The following is a 17,963-nucleotide window of genomic DNA, read 5'->3' on the forward strand; positions in this document are numbered from 1 at the left end:
CACAATGCCGACTTAAGTACAAGAACACTGATTCTTCCTACTGGCTATGATTTGAAACATTCCTGTGAAACTAGTTATAGATTCCGACGCTTCACTTCAGGTTTACTGTATCCCTTGTACCTTCTTATTGACGATGAAACACAGAAATTGCATCGGAATTAAATACAAAAGGCAAAATGCCGACTTAAGTATACGAAGACTGACTCTTCCTACTGTCTATGTTTTGAACCATTCCTGTGACACTAGTTACAGATTCCTATGCTACACTCCAGGTTTACTGTATCCCTTGGACCTTCTTATTGACGATGAAATACAGAATTGCATCGGAATTAAATAGAAAAAGCACAATGCCGACTTAAGTACAAGAAGACTGACTCTTCTAACTGTCTATGCTTTGAACCTTTCCTGTGACACTTGTTATAGATTCCGATGCTTCACTCCAGGTTTACTGTATCCCTTGGATCTTGTTATTGACGATGAAACACAGAAATTGCATCGGAATTAAATACAAAAGGCACAATGCCGACTTTAGTACAAAAAGGCTGACTCTTCTTACTGATTATAGTTGGAACCATTCCTGTGACACTAGTTATAGATTCCGATGCTTAACGTCAAGTTTACTGTATACCTTGGAACTTCTTATTGACGATGAAACACGGAAATTGCATCGGAATTAAGTACAAATGGCACAATGCCGACTTATGTATGACATGACTGACTCTTCTTACTGTATATGTTTTGAACCATTTCTGTGACACTAGTTATAGCGTCCGATGCTTCACTTCAGGTTTACTGTATCACTTGGACCTTCTTATTGACGATGAATCAAAGAAATTGCATCGGAATTAAATACAAATGCACAATGCTGACTGAAGGACAAGAAGACTGACTCTTCTTACTGACTATGTTTTGAACAATTCCTGTGACACTAGTTATAGATTCCGATGGTTCACTTCAGGTTTACTGTATACCTCTGACCTTCTTATTGACAATGAAACACAGAAATTGCTTCGGAATTAAATACAAAAGACACAATGCCGACTTAAGTACAAGAAGACTGACTCTTCGTACTGTCTATGTTTGGAACCATTCCTGTGACACTAGTTATAGATTCCGATGCGTCACTTCAGGTTTACTGTATCCCATGGACCTTCTTATTGACAATGAAACACTGATATTGCATCGGAATTAAATACAAAAGGCACAATGCCGACTTAAGTACAAGAAGACCGACTCTTCTTACTGTCTATGTTTGAACCATTACTGTGACTCTAGTTATAGATTCCGGTGCTTCACTCCAGGTTTACTGTATCCCTTGGACCTACTTATTGACGAAAAAACACAGAAATTGCGTCGGAATTAAATACAAAAGGCACAATGCCGACTTAAGGACAAGAAGACTGACTCTTCTTACTGACTATGTTTTGAACCATTCCTGTGACACTAGTTATAGACTCCGATGCTTGACTTAATGCTCACTGTATCCCTCTGACCCACTTATTGACGATGAAACACAGAAATGGCATCGGAATTAAATACAAAAGGCACAATGCCGACTTAAGTACAAGAAGACTGACTCTTCTTACTGTCTATGTTTTGAACCAATCCTGTGACACTAGTTGTAGATTCCGATGCTTCACTTCAGGTTCACTGTATCCCTTGGACCTTCTTATTGACGATGAAACACAGAAATTGCATCGGAATTAAATACAAAAGCCACAATGCCGACTTAAGTTCAAGAAGACTGACTCTTCGTACTGTCTATGTTTTGAACCATTCCTGTGACACTAGTTATAGATTCCGACGCTTCACTTCAGGTTTACTGTATCCCTTGTACCTTATTATTGACGATGAAACACAGAAATTGCATCGGAATTAAATACAAATAGCAAAATGCCGACTTAAGTATACGAAGACTGACCCTTGTTACTGTCTATGTTTTGAACCATTCCTGTGACACTAGTTATAGATTCCTATGCTACACTCCAGGTTTACTGTATCCCTTGGACCTTCTTATTGACGATGAAGCACAGAAATTGCATCGGAATTAAAAACGATGGGCACTATGCCGACTTAAGTACAAGAAGACTGACTCCTCTTCCTGACTATGTTTTGAACCATTCCTGTGACACTAGTTATGGATTCCGATGCTTCACCTCAGGTTTACTGTATCCCTCTGACCTTCTTATTGACGATGAAACACAGAAATTGCATCGGAATTAAATAGAAAAGGCACAATGCCGACTTAAGTACAAGAAGACTGACTCTTCGTACTGTCTATGTTTGAACCATTACTGTGACTCTAGTTATAGATTCCGGTGCTTCACTCCAGGTTTACTGTATCCCTTGGACCTACTTATTGATGAGGAAACACAGAAATTGCAACGGAATTAAATACAAAAGGCACAATGCCGGCTTAAGGACAAGAAGACTGACTCTTCTTACTGACTATGTTTTGAACCATTCCTGTGACACTAGTTGTAGACTCCAATGCTTGACTTCATGTTTACTGTATCCCTATGACCCTCTTATTGACGATGAAACACAGAAATTGCATCGGAATTAAATACAAAAGGCACAATGCCGACTTTAGTACAAGAAGACTGACTCTTCTTACTGTATATGTTTGAACCATTCCTGCTACACTGGTTATAGATTCCGATGCTTCACTTCAGGTTTACCTTATCCCTCTGACCTTCTTATTGACGGTGAAACACAGAAATTGCATCGGAATTAAATACGAAAGGCACAATGCCAACATAAGTACAAGAAGACTGACTCTTCTTACTGACTATGTTTTGAACCATTCCTGTGACACTAGTTATAGATTCCGATGCTTCACATCAGGTTTACTGTATCCCTCTGACCTTTTTAGTGACGATGAAACACAGAAAATTGCATCGGAATTAAATAGAAAAGGCACAATGCCGACTTAAGTACAAGAAGACTGACTCTTCTTACTGTCTATGTTTTGAACCAGTCCTGTGACACTAGTTGTAGATTCCGATGCTTCACTTGAGGTTTACTGTATCCCTTGGACCTTCTCATTCACGATGAAACACAGAAATTGCATCGGAATTAAATACAAAAGGCACAATGCCGACTTAAGTACAAGAACACTGATTCTTCCTACTGGCTATGATTTGAAACATTCCTGTGAAACTAGTTATAGATTCCGACGCTTCACTTCAGGTTTACTGTATCCCTTGTACCTTCTTATTGACAATGAAACACAGAAATTGCATCGGAATTAAATACAAAAGGCAAAATGCCGACTTAAGTATACGAAGACTGACTCTTCCTACTGTCTATGTTTTGAACCATTCCTGTGACACTAGTTACAGATTCCTATGCTACACTCCAGGTTTACTGTATCCCTTGGACCTTCTTATTGACGATGAAATACAGAAATTGCATCGGAATTAAATAGAAAAGGCACAATGCCGACTTAAGTACAAGAAGACTGACTCTTCTAACTGTCTATGTTTTGAACCTTTCCTGTGACACTTGTTATAGATTCCGATGCTTCACTCCAGGTTTACTGTATCCCTTGGATCTTCTTATTGACGATGAAACACAGAAATTGCATCGGAATTAAATACAAAATTCACAATGCCGACTTAAGTACAAAAAGGCTGACTCTTCTTACTGATTATAGTTTGAACCATTCCTGTGACACTAGTTATAGATTCCGATGCTTTACGTCAAGTTTACTGTAATCCTTGGAACTTCTTATTGACGATGAAACACAGAAATTGCATCGGAATTAAATACAAAAGGCACAATGCCGACTTATGTACAAGAAGACTGGTTCTTCCAACTGCCTATGTTTTGAACCATTCCTGTGACACTAGTTGTGGATTCCGGTGCTTCACTTCAGGTTTACTGTATCCCACTGACCTTCTTATTGACGATGAAACACAGAAATTGCATCGGAAATAAATAGAAAAGGGACAATGTCGACTTAAGTACAAGAGGACTTACTCTTCTTCCTGTCTATGTTTTGAACCATTCCTGTGACTCTAGTGATAGATACCGATGCTTCACTCCAGGTTTACTATATCCCTTGGACCTTCTTATTGACGATGAAACACAGAAATTGCATCGGAATTAAATAGAAAAGGCATAATGCCGACTTAAGTACAAGAAGACTGACTCTTCTTACTGACTATGTTTTGAACCATTCCTGTGACACTAGTTTTGGATTCCGATGCTTCACTTGAGGTTTACTGAATCCCTCTGACCTTCATATCGACGATAAAACACAGAAATTGCATCAGAATCAAATACAGAAGGCACAATGCCGACTTCAGTACAAGAAGACTGACTCTTCTTGCTGTCTATATTTTGAACCATTCCAGTGACACTAGTTATAGATTCCGATGCTTCACTTCAGGTTTACTGTATCCCATGGACCTTCTTATTGACGATGAAACACTGATATTGCATCGGAATTAAATACACAAGGCACAATGCCGAGGTAAGTACAAGAAGACGGACTCTTCATACTGTCTATGTTTTGAACGATTACTGTGACTCTAGTTATAGATTCCTGAGCTTCACTGCTGGATTACTGTATCCCTTGGACCTACTTATTGATGATGAAACACAGAAATTGCAACGGAATTAAATACAAAAGGCACAATGCCGACTTAAGGACAAGAAGACTGACTCTTCTTACTGACTATGTTTTGAACCATTCCTGTGACACTAGTTGTAGACTCCGATGCTTGACTTCATGTTTACTGTATCCCTATGACCCTCTTATTGACGATGAAACACAGAAATGGCATCGGAATTAAATACAAAAGGCACAATGCCGACTTTAGTACAAGAAGACTGACTCTTCTTACTGTATACGTTTGAACCATTCCTGCTACACTGGTTATAGATTCCGATGCTTCACTTCAGGTTTACCTTATCCCTCTGACCTTCTTATTGACGGTGAAACACAGAAATAGCATCGGAATTAAATACGAAAGGCACAATGCCAACTTAAGTACAAGAAGACTGACTCTTCTTACTGACTATGTTTTGAACCATTCCTGTGACACTAGTTATAGATTCCGATGCTTCACATCAGGTTTACTGTATCCCTCTGACCTTTTTAGTGACGATGAAACACAGATAATTGCATCGGAATTAAATAGAAAAGGCACAATGCCGACTTAAGTACAAGAAGACTGACTCTTCTTACTGTCTATGTTTTGAACCACTCCTGTGACACTAGTTGTAGATTCCGATGCTTCACTTGAGGTTTACTGTATCCCTTGGACCTTCTCATTGACGATGAAACACAGAAATTGCATCGGAATTAAATACAAAAGGCACAATGCCGACTTAAGTACAAGAACACTGATTCTTCCTACTGGCTATGATTTGAAACATTCCTGTGAAACTAGTTATAGATTCCGACGCTTCACTTCAGGTTTACTGTATCCCTTGTACCTTCTTATTGACGATGAAACACAGAAATTGCATCGGAATTAAATACAAAAGGCAAAATGCCGACTTAAGTATACGAAGACTGACTCTTCCTACTGTCTATGTTTTGAACCATTCCTGTGACACTAGTTACAGATTCCTATGCTACACTCCAGGTTTACTGTATCCCTTGGACCTTCTTATTGACGATGAAATACAGAATTGCATCGGAATTAAATAGAAAAAGCACAATGCCGACTTAAGTACAAGAGGACTAACTCTTCTAACTGTCTATGCTTTGAACCTTTCCTGTGACACTTGTTATAGATTCCGATGCTTCACTCCAGGTTAACTGTATCCCTTGGATCTTGTTATTGACGATGAAACACAGAAATTGCATCGGAATTAAATACAAAAGGCACAATGCCGACTTTAGTACAAAAAGGCTGACTCTTCTTACTGATTATAGTTGGAACCATTCCTGTGACACTAGTTATAGATTCCGATGCTTAACGTCAAGTTTACTGTATACCTTGGAACTTCTTATTGACGATGAAACACAGAACTTGCATCGGAATTAATTACGAAGGGCACTATGCCGACTTAAGTACAAGAAGACTGACTCTTCTTCCTGACTATGTTTAGAACCATTCCTGTGACACTAGTTGTAGATTCCGATGCTGCACCTCAGGTTTACTGTATCCCTCTGACCTTCTTATTGACGATGAAACACAGAAATTGCATCGGAATTAAATAGAAAAGGCAAAATGCCGACTTAAGTACACGAAGACTGACTCTTCTTCCTGTCTATGTTTTGAACCATTCCTGTGACACTAGTTATAGATTCCGATGCTTCACTTCACGTTTATTGTATCCCTCTGACCTTCTTATTGACGATGAAACACAGAAAATGCATCGGAAATAAATAGAAAAGGCAGAATGTCGACTTAAGGACAAGAGGACTGACTCTTCATACTGTCAATGATTTGAACCATTCCTGTGACTCTAGTGATAGATTCCGATGCTTCACTCCAGGTTTACTGTATCTCTTGGACCTTCTTATTGTCGATGAAACACAGAAATTGAATCGGAATTAAATACAAAAGGCACAATGCCGACTTAAGTACAAGAAGACTGACTCTTCTTACTGACTATGTTTTGAACCATTCCTGTGTCACTAGTTATAGATTCCGATGCTTCACTTCAGGTTTGCTGTATACGTTGGACCTTCTTATTGACGATGAAACACAGAAATTGCATCGGAATTAAATACAAACGGCACAATGCAGACTTTTGTACGAGAAGACTGACTCTTCTTACTGTATATGTTTGAACCATTCCTGCTACACTGGTTATTGATTCAGATGCTTCACTTCAGGTTTACTGCAACCCTCTGACGCTCTTATTGACGGTGAAACACCAAAATTGCATCGGAATTAAATACGAAAGGCACAATGCCGATTTAAGTACAAGAAGACTGACTCTTCTTACTGACTATGATTTGAACCATTCCTGTGACACTAGTTATAGATTCCGATGCTCACTTCAGGTATACTGTATCCCTCTGACCTTCTTAGTAACGATGAAACACAGAAATTGCATCGGAATTAAATACAAACGGCACAATGCAGACTTTTGTACGAGAAGACTGACTCTTCTTACTGTATATGTTTGAACCATTCCTGCTACACTGGTTATTGATTCAGATGCTTCACTTCAGGTTTACTGCAACCCTCTGACGCTCTTATTGACGGTGAAACACCAAAATTGCATCGGAATTAAATACGAAAGGCACAATGCCGATTTAAGTACAAGAAGACTGACTCTTCTTACTGACTATGTTTTGAACCATTCCTGTGACACTAGTTATAGATTCCGATGCTCACTTCAGGTATACTGTATCCCTCTGACCTTCTTAGTAACGATGAAACACAGAAATTGCATCGGAATTAAATGGAAAAGGCACAATGCCGACTTAAGTACAAGAATACTGACTCTTCCTACTGGCTATGTTTTGAACGATTCCTGTGACACTAGTTATAGATTCCGACGCTTCACTTCAGGATTACTGTATCAGTTGTACCTTCTTATTGACGATGAAACACAGAAATTGAATCGGAATTAAATACAAAAGGCAAAATGCCGACTTTAATATAGGAAGACTGACTCTTCTTACCGTCTATGTTTTGAACCATTCCTGTGACACTAGTTATAGACTCCGATGCTTGACTTCATGTTTACTGTATCCCTTGGATCTTCTACTTGACGATGAAACACTGAAATTGCATCAGAATTAAATACAAAAGGCAAAATGCCGACTTAAGTACAAGAAGACTGACTCTTCTTACTGTCTATGTTTTGAACTATTCCTGTGACACTAGTTATAGATTCCGACGCTTCACTTCAGGTTTACTGTTTCCCTTGGACCTTCTTATTGACGATGAATCACAGAAATTGCAACGGAATTAAATAGAAAAGGCACAATGCCGACTTAAGTACAAGAAGACTGACTCTTCTTACTGTCTATGTTTTGAACCATTCCTGTGACAATAGTTATAGATACCGATGCTTCACTTCAGGTTTACTGTATCCCTTGGACCTTCTTATTGATGATGAAACACATAAATTGCATCGGAATTAAATACAAAAAGCAAAATGCCGACTTAAGTATACGAAGACTGACTCTTCCTACAGTCTATGTTTTGAATCATTCCTGTGACACTAGTTATAGATTCCTATGCTACACTCCAGGATTACTGTATCCCTTGGACCTTCTTATTGACGATGAAACACAGAAATTGCATCGGACATAAATACGAAGGTCACTATGCCGACTTAAGTACCAAAAGACTGACTCTTCTTCCTGACTATGTTTTGAACCATTCCTGTGACACTAGTTATAGATTCCGATGCTGCACCTCAGGGTTACTGTATCCCTCTGACCTTCTTATTGACGATGAAACACAGAAATTGCATCGGAATTAAATGGAAAAGGCACAATGCCGACCTAAGTACAGGAAGACTGACTCTTCTTACTGTCTATGTTTTGAACCTTTCCTGTGACACATGTTATAGATTCCGATGCTTCACTCCATTTTTACTGTATCCCTTTGATCTTCTTATTGACGATGAAACACAGAAATTGCATCGGAATTAAATAGAAAAGGCACAATGCCGACTTAAGTACAAAAAGACTGATTCTTCTTACTGAATATGTTATGAACCATTCCTGTGATACTAGTTATAGATTCTGATGCTTCACTTCAGGTTTGCTGTATACCTTGGACCTTCTTATTGACGATGAAACACAGAAATTGCATCGGAATTAAATACAAAAGGCACAATGCCGACTTACGTACAAGAAGACTGACTCTTCCTACTGTCTATGTTTTTAACCATTCCTGTGACACTACTTTTGGATTCTGATGCTTCACTTCAGGTTTACTGTATCCCTCTGACCTTCATATTGACGATGAAACACAGAAATTGCATCGGAATTAAATACAGAAGGCACAATGCCGACTTAAGTACAAGAAGACTGACTCTTCGTACTGTCTATGTTTGGAACCATTCCTGTGACACTAGTTATAGATTCCGAACGTCACTTCAGGGTTACTGTTTCCCTTGGACCTTCTTATTGACGATGAATCACAGAAATTGCATCGGAATTAAATAGAAAAGGCACAATGCCGACTTAAGTACAAGAAGACTGACTCTTCTTACTGTCTATATTTTGAGCCATTCCAGTGACACTAGTTATAAATTCCGATGCTTCACTTCAGGTTTACTGTATCCCTTTGACCTACTTATTGACGATGAAACACTGATATTGCATCGGAATTAAATACAAAAGGCACAATGCCGACTTAAGTACAAGAAGACCGACTCTTCTTACTGTCTATGTTTTGAACCATTACTGTGACTCTAGTTATAGATTCCGGTGCTTCACTCCAGGTTTACTGTATCCGTTGGACCTACTTAATGACGAAGAAACACAGAAATTGCATCGGAATTTAATACAAAAGGCACAATGCCGACTTAAGGACAAGAAGACTGACTCTTCTTACTGACTATGCTTTGAAGCATTCATGTGACACAAGTTATAGATTCCGATGCTTCACCTCAGGTTTACTGTATCCCTCTGACCTTCTTATTGACGATGAAACACAGAAATTGCATCGGAATTAAGTAGAAAAGGCACAATGTCGACTTAAGTACAAGAGGACTGACTCTTCTTACTGTCTATGTTTTGAACCATTCCTGTGACTCTAGTGATAGATTACGATGCTTCACTCCAGGTTTACTGTATCCCTTGGACCTTGTTATTGACGATGAAACACAGAAATTGCTTCGGAATTAATTAGAAAAGGCACAATGCCGACTTAAGTACAAGAAGACTGACTCTTCTTACTGACTATGTTTTGAACTATTCCTGTGACACTAGTTATAGATTCCGTTGCTTCACTTCAGGTTTGCTGTATACCTTGGATCTTCTTATTGACGATGAAACACAGTAATTGCATCGCAATTAAATACAAAAGGCACAATGCCGACTTACGTACAAGAAGACTGACTCTTCCTACTGTCTATGTTTTGAACCGTTCCTGTGACACTAGTTTTGGATTCCGATCCTTCACTTCAGGTTTACTGTATCCCTCTGACCTTCTTATTGACGATGAAACACAGAAATTGCATCGGAATTAAATACAAAAGGCACAATGCCGACTTAAGTACAAGAAGACTGAGTCTTCCTACTGTCTATGTTTTGAACCATGCTTGTGGCACTAGTTATAGATTCCGATGCTTCACTTCAGGTTTACTGTATCCCTCTGACGTTATTGCCTTTGAAACACAGAAATTGCATCGGAATTAAATACAAAAGGCACAATGCCAACTTAAGGACAAGAAGACTGACTCTTCTTACTGACTATGTTTTGAAGTATTTCTGTGACACTAGTTATAGAGTCCGATGCTTCACTTCAGGTTTACTGTATCCCTTGGACCTTCTTATTGACGATGAAACACAGAAATTGCATCGGAATTAAATACAAAAGGCACAATGCCGACTTAAGAACAAGAAGACTGGCTCTTCTTACTGTCTATATTTTGAACTATTCCAGTGACACTAGTTATAGATTCCGATGCTTCACTTCATGTTTCCTGTATCCCTTGGACCTTCTTATTGACGATGAAACACAGAAATTGCTTCGGAATTAAATAGAAAAGGCACAATGCCGACTTAAGTACAAGAAGACTGACTCTTCTTACTGACTATGTTTTGAACCATTCCTGTGACACTAGTTATAGATTCCGATGCTTCACTTCAGGTTTGCTGTATATCTTGGACCTTCTTATTGACGATGAAACACAGAAATTGCATCGGAATTAAATACAAAAGGCGCAATGCCGACTTACGTACCAGAAGACCGACTCTTCCTACTGTCTATGATTTGAACCGTTCCTGTGACACTAGTTTTGGATTACGATCCCTCACTTCAGGTTTACTGTATCCCTCTGACCTTCTTATTGACGATGAAACACAGGAATTGCATCGGAATTAAATACAAAAGGCACAATGCCGACTTAAGTACAAGAAGACTGACTCTTCCTACTGTCTATGTTTTGAACCATTCTTGTGACACTAGTTATAGATTCCGATGCTTCACTTCATGTTTCCTGTATCCCTTGGACCTTCTTATTGACGATGAAACACAGAATTTGCATCGGAATTAAATACAAAAGGCACAATGCCAACTTAAGTACAAGAAGACCTACTCCTCTTACTGTCTATGATTTGATCCATTACTGTGACTCTAGTTATAGATTCCCGTGCTTCACTCCAGGTTCACTGTATCCCTTGGACCTACATTTTGACGATGATATACAGAAATTGCATCGGAAATAAATACAAAAGGCACAATGGCGACTTAAGGACAAGAAGACTGAATCTTCTTACTGACTATGTTTTGAACCATTCCTGTGACACTAGTTATAGATTCCGATGCTTCACGTCATGTTTACTGTATCTCTCTCTGACTCTCTTATTGACGATGAAACACAGAAATTGCATCGGAATTAAATACAAAATTCACAATGCCGACTTAAGTACAAGAAGACGGTCTCTTCTTACTGACTATGATTTGAACCTTTCCTGTGACACTAGTTATAGATTCCGATGCTTCACTTCAGGTTTACTGTATCCCTCTGACCTTCTTATTGACGATGAAACACAGAAATTGCATCGGAATTAAATAGAAAAGGCACAATGCCGACTTAAGTACAAGAAGATTGACTCTTCTTACTGTCTATGGTTTGAACCAATCCTGTGACACTAGTTGTAGATTCCGATGCTTCACTTCAGGTTTACTGTATCCCTTGGACCTACTTATTGACGATGAAACACAGAAATTGCATCGGAATTCAATACAAAATGCACAATGCCGACTTAAGTACAAGAACACTGACTCTTCCTACTGTCTATGTTTTGAACCATTCCTGTGGCACAAGTTATAGATTCCGACGCTTCACTTCAGGTTAACTGTATCCCATGTACCTTCTTATTGACGATGAAACACAGAAATTGCATCGGAATTAAATACAAAAGCCACAATGCCGACTTAAGGACAAGAAGACTGAATCTTCCTACTGGCTATGATTTGAACCATTCCTGTGACACTAGTTATAGATTCCGACGCTTCACTTCAGGTTTACTGTATCCCTTGTACCTTCTTATTGACGATGAAACACAGAAATTGCATCGGAATTAAATACAAAAAGCAAAATGCCGACTTAAGTATACGAAGACTGACTCTTCCTACAGTCTATGTTTTGAATCATTCCTGTGACACTAGTTATAGATTCCTATGCTACACTCCAGGATTACTGTATCCCTTGGACCTTCTTATTGACGATGAAACACAGAAATTGCATCGGAAATAAATACGAAGGTCACTATGCCGACTTAAGTACCAAAAGACTGACTCTTCTTCCTGACTATTTTTGAACCATTCCTGTGACACTAGTTACAGATTCCGATGCTGCACCTCAGGGTTACTGTATCCCTCTGACCTTCTTATTGACGATGAAACACAGAAATTGCATCGGAATTAAATGGAAAAGGCACAATGCCGACCTAAGTACAAGAAGACTGACTCTTCGTACTGTCTATGTTTGGAACCATTCCTGTGACACTAGTTATAGATTCCGAACGTCACTTCAGGTTTACTGTTTCCCTTGGACCTTCTTATTGACGATGAATCACAGAAATTGCATCGGAATTAAATTGAAAAGGCACAATGCCGACTTAAGTACAAGAAGACTGACTCTTCTTACTGTCTATATTTTGAGCCATTCCAGTGACACTAGTTATAAATTCCGATGCTTCACTTCAGGTTTACTGTATCCCTTGGACCTACTTATTGACGATGAAACACTGATATTGCATCGGAATTAAATACAAAAAGCACAATGCCGACTTAAGTACATGAAGACCGACTCTTCTTACTGTCTATGTTTTGAACCATTACTGTGACTCTAGTTATAGATTCCGGTGCTTCACTCCAGGTTTACTGTATCCGTTGGACCTACTTATTGACGAAGAAACACAGAAATTGCATCGGAATTTAATACAAAAGGCACAATGCCGACTTAAGGACAAGAAGACTGACTCTTCTTACTGACTATGTTTTGAACCATTCATGTGACACAAGTTATAGATTCCGATGCTTCACCTCAGGTTTACTGTATCCCTCTGACCTTCTTATTGACGATGATACACAGAAATTGCATCGGAATTAAGTAGAAAAGGCACAATGTCGACTTAAGTACAAGAGGACTGACTCTTCTTACTGTCTATGTTTTGAACCATTCCTGTGACTCTAGTGATAGATTCCGATGCTTCACTCCAGGTTTACTGTATCCCTTGGACCTTGTTATTGACGATGAAACACAGAAATTGCTTCGGAATTAAATAGAAAAGGCACAATGCCGACTTAATTACAAGAAGACTGACTCTTCTTACTGACTATGTTTTGAACTATTCCTGTGACACTAGTTATAGATTCCGTTCCTTCACTTCAGGTTTGCTGTATACCTTGGATCTTCTTATTGACGATGAAACACAGTAATTGCATCGCAATTAAATACAAAAGGCACAATGCCGACTTACGTACAAGAAGACTGACTCTTCCTACTGTCTATGTTTTGAACCGTTCCTGTGACACTAGTTTTGGATTCCGATCCTTCACTTCAGGTTTACTGTATCCCTCTGACCTTCTTATTGACGATGAAACACAGAAATTGCATCGGAATTAAATACAAAAGGCACAATGCCGACTTAAGTACAAGAAGACTGAGTCTTCCTACTGTCTATGTTTTGAACCATGCTTGTGGCACTAGTTATAGATTCCGATGCTTCACTTCAGGTTTACTGTATCCCTCTGACGTTATTGCCTTTGAAACACAGAAATTGCATCGGAATTAAATACAAAAGGCACAATGCCAACTTAAGGACAAGAAGACTGACTCTTCTTACTGACTATGTTTTGAAGTATTTCTGTGACACTAGTTATAGAGTCCGATGCTTCACTTCAGGTTTACTGTATCCCTTGGACCTTCTTATTGACGATGAAACACAGAAATTGCATCGGAATTAAATACAAAAGGCACAATGCCGACTTAAGAACAAGAAGACTGGCTCTTCTTACTGTCTATATTTTGAACTATTCCAGTGACACTAGTTATAGATTCCGATGCTTCACTTCATGTTTCCTGTATCCCTTGGACCTTCTTATTGACGATGAAACACAGAAATTGCTTCGGAATTAAATAGAAAAGGCACAATGCCGACTTAAGTACAAGAAGACTGACTCTTCTTACTGACTATGTTTTGAACCATTCCTGTGACACTAGTTATAGATTCCGATGCTTCACTTCAGGTTTGCTGTATATCTTGGACCTTCTTATTGACGATGAAACACAGAAATTGCATCGGAATTAAATACAAAAGGCGCAATGCCGACTTACGTACCAGAAGACCGACTCTTCCTACTGTCTATGATTTGAACCGTTCCTGTGACACTAGTTTTGGATTACGATCCCTCACTTCAGGTTTACTGTATCCCTCTGACCTTCTTATTGACGATGAAACACAGGAATTGCATCGGAATTAAATACAAAAGGCACAATGCCGACTTAAGTACAAGAAGACTGACTCTTCCTACTGTCTATGTTTTGAACCATTCTTGTGACACTAGTTATAGATTCCGATGCTTCACTTCATGTTTCCTGTATCCCTTGGACCTTCTTATTGACGATGAAACACAGAATTTGCATCGGAATTAAATACAAAAGGCACAATGCCAACTTAAGTACAAGAAGACCTACTCCTCTTACTGTCTATGATTTGATCCATTACTGTGACTCTAGTTATAGATTCCCGTGCTTCACTCCAGGTTCACTGTATCCCTTGGACCTACATTTTGACGATGATATACAGAAATTGCATCGGAAATAAATACAAAAGGCACAATGGCGACTTAAGGACAAGAAGACTGAATCTTCTTACTGACTATGTTTTGAACCATTCCTGTGACACTAGTTATAGATTCCGATGCTTCACGTCATGTTTACTGTATCTCTCTCTGACTCTCTTATTGACGATGAAACACAGAAATTGCATCGGAATTAAATACAAAATTCACAATGCCGACTTAAGTACAAGAAGACGGTCTCTTCTTACTGACTATGATTTGAACCTTTCCTGTGACACTAGTTATAGATTCCGATGCTTCACTTCAGGTTTACTGTATCCCTCTGACCTTCTTATTGACGATGAAACACAGAAATTGCATCGGAATTAAATAGAAAAGGCACAATGCCGACTTAAGTACAAGAAGATTGACTCTTCTTACTGTCTATGGTTTGAACCAATCCTGTGACACTAGTTGTAGATTCCGATGCTTCACTTCAGGTTTACTGTATCCCTTGGACCTACTTATTGACGATGAAACACAGAAATTGCATCGGAATTCAATACAAAATGCACAATGCCGACTTAAGTACAAGAACACTGACTCTTCCTACTGTCTATGTTTTGAACCATTCCTGTGGCACAAGTTATAGATTCCGACGCTTCACTTCAGGTTAACTGTATCCCATGTACCTTCTTATTGACGATGAAACACAGAAATTGCATCGGAATTAAATACAAAAGCCACAATGCCGACTTAAGGACAAGAAGACTGAATCTTCCTACTGGCTATGATTTGAACCATTCCTGTGACACTAGTTATAGATTCCGACGCTTCACTTCAGGTTTACTGTATCCCTTGTACCTTCTTATTGACGATGAAACACAGAAATTGCATCGGAATTAAATACAAAAAGCAAAATGCCGACTTAAGTATACGAAGACTGACTCTTCCTACAGTCTATGTTTTGAATCATTCCTGTGACACTAGTTATAGATTCCTATGCTACACTCCAGGATTACTGTATCCCTTGGACCTTCTTATTGACGATGAAACACAGAAATTGCATCGGAAATAAATACGAAGGTCACTATGCCGACTTAAGTACCAAAAGACTGACTCTTCTTCCTGACTATTTTTGAACCATTCCTGTGACACTAGTTACAGATTCCGATGCTGCACCTCAGGGTTACTGTATCCCTCTGACCTTCTTATTGACGATGAAACACAGAAATTGCATCGGAATTAAATGGAAAAGGCACAATGCCGACCTAAGTACAAGAAGACTGACTCTTCGTACTGTCTATGTTTGGAACCATTCCTGTGACACTAGTTATAGATTCCGAACGTCACTTCAGGTTTACTGTTTCCCTTGGACCTTCTTATTGACGATGAATCACAGAAATTGCATCGGAATTAAATTGAAAAGGCACAATGCCGACTTAAGTACAAGAAGACTGACTCTTCTTACTGTCTATATTTTGAGCCATTCCAGTGACACTAGTTATAAATTCCGATGCTTCACTTCAGGTTTACTGTATCCCTTGGACCTACTTATTGACGATGAAACACTGATATTGCATCGGAATTAAATACAAAAAGCACAATGCCGACTTAAGTACATGAAGACCGACTCTTCTTACTGTCTATGTTTTGAACCATTACTGTGACTCTAGTTATAGATTCCGGTGCTTCACTCCAGGTTTACTGTATCCGTTGGACCTACTTATTGACGAAGAAACACAGAAATTGCATCGGAATTTAATACAAAAGGCACAATGCCGACTTAAGGACAAGAAGACTGACTCTTCTTACTGACTATGTTTTGAACCATTCATGTGACACAAGTTATAGATTCCGATGCTTCACCTCAGGTTTACTGTATCCCTCTGACCTTCTTATTGACGATGATACACAGAAATTGCATCGGAATTAAGTAGAAAAGGCACAATGTCGACTTAAGTACAAGAGGACTGACTCTTCTTACTGTCTATGTTTTGAACCATTCCTGTGACTCTAGTGATAGATTCCGATGCTTCACTCCAGGTTTACTGTATCCCTTGGACCTTGTTATTGACGATGAAACACAGAAATTGCTTCGGAATTAAATAGAAAAGGCACAATGCCGACTTAATTACAAGAAGACTGACTCTTCTTACTGACTATGTTTTGAACTATTCCTGTGACACTAGTTATAGATTCCGTTCCTTCACTTCAGGTTTGCTGTATACCTTGGATCTTCTTATTGACGATGAAACACAGTAATTGCATCGCAATTAAATACAAAAGGCACAATGCCGACTTACGTACAAGAAGACTGACTCTTCCTACTGTCTATGTTTTGAACCGTTCCTGTGACACTAGTTTTGGATTCCGATCCTTCACTTCAGGTTTACTGTATCCCTCTGACCTTCTTATTGACGATGAAACACAGAAATTGCATCGGAATTAAATACAAAAGGCACAATGCCGACTTAAGTACAAGAAGACTGACTCTTCCTACTGTCTATGTTTTGAACCATTCTTGTGACACTAGTTATAGATTCCGATGCTTCACTTCAGGTTTACTGTATCCCTCTGACGATATTGCCTTTGAAACACAGAAATTGCATCGGAATTTAATACAAAAGGCACAATGCCGACTTAAGAACAAGAAGACTGGCTCTTCTTACTGTCTATATTTTGAACTATTCCAGTGACACTAGTTATAGATTCCGATGCTTCACTTCATGTTTCCTGTATCCCTTGGACCTTCTTATTGACGATGAAACACAGAATTTGCATCGGAATTAAATACAAAAGGCACAATGCCAACTTAAGTACAAGAAGACCTACTCCTCTTACTGTCTATGTTTTGATCCATTACTGTGACTCTAGTTATAGATTCCCATGCTATACTCCAGGTTTACTGTATCCCTTGGACCTACATTTTGATGATGAAACACAGAAATTGCATCGGAATTAAATACAAAAGGCACAATGGCGACTTAAGGACAAGAAGACTGAATCTTCTTACCGACTATGTTTTGAACCATTCCTGTGACACTAGTTATAGATTCCGATGCTTCA

The sequence above is a fragment of the Schistocerca serialis genome, unplaced genomic scaffold, assembly GCF_023864345.2.
Source record: "Schistocerca serialis cubense isolate TAMUIC-IGC-003099 unplaced genomic scaffold, iqSchSeri2.2 HiC_scaffold_1370, whole genome shotgun sequence".
In the NCBI taxonomy this organism is placed as follows: Eukaryota; Metazoa; Arthropoda; class Insecta; order Orthoptera; family Acrididae; genus Schistocerca; species Schistocerca serialis.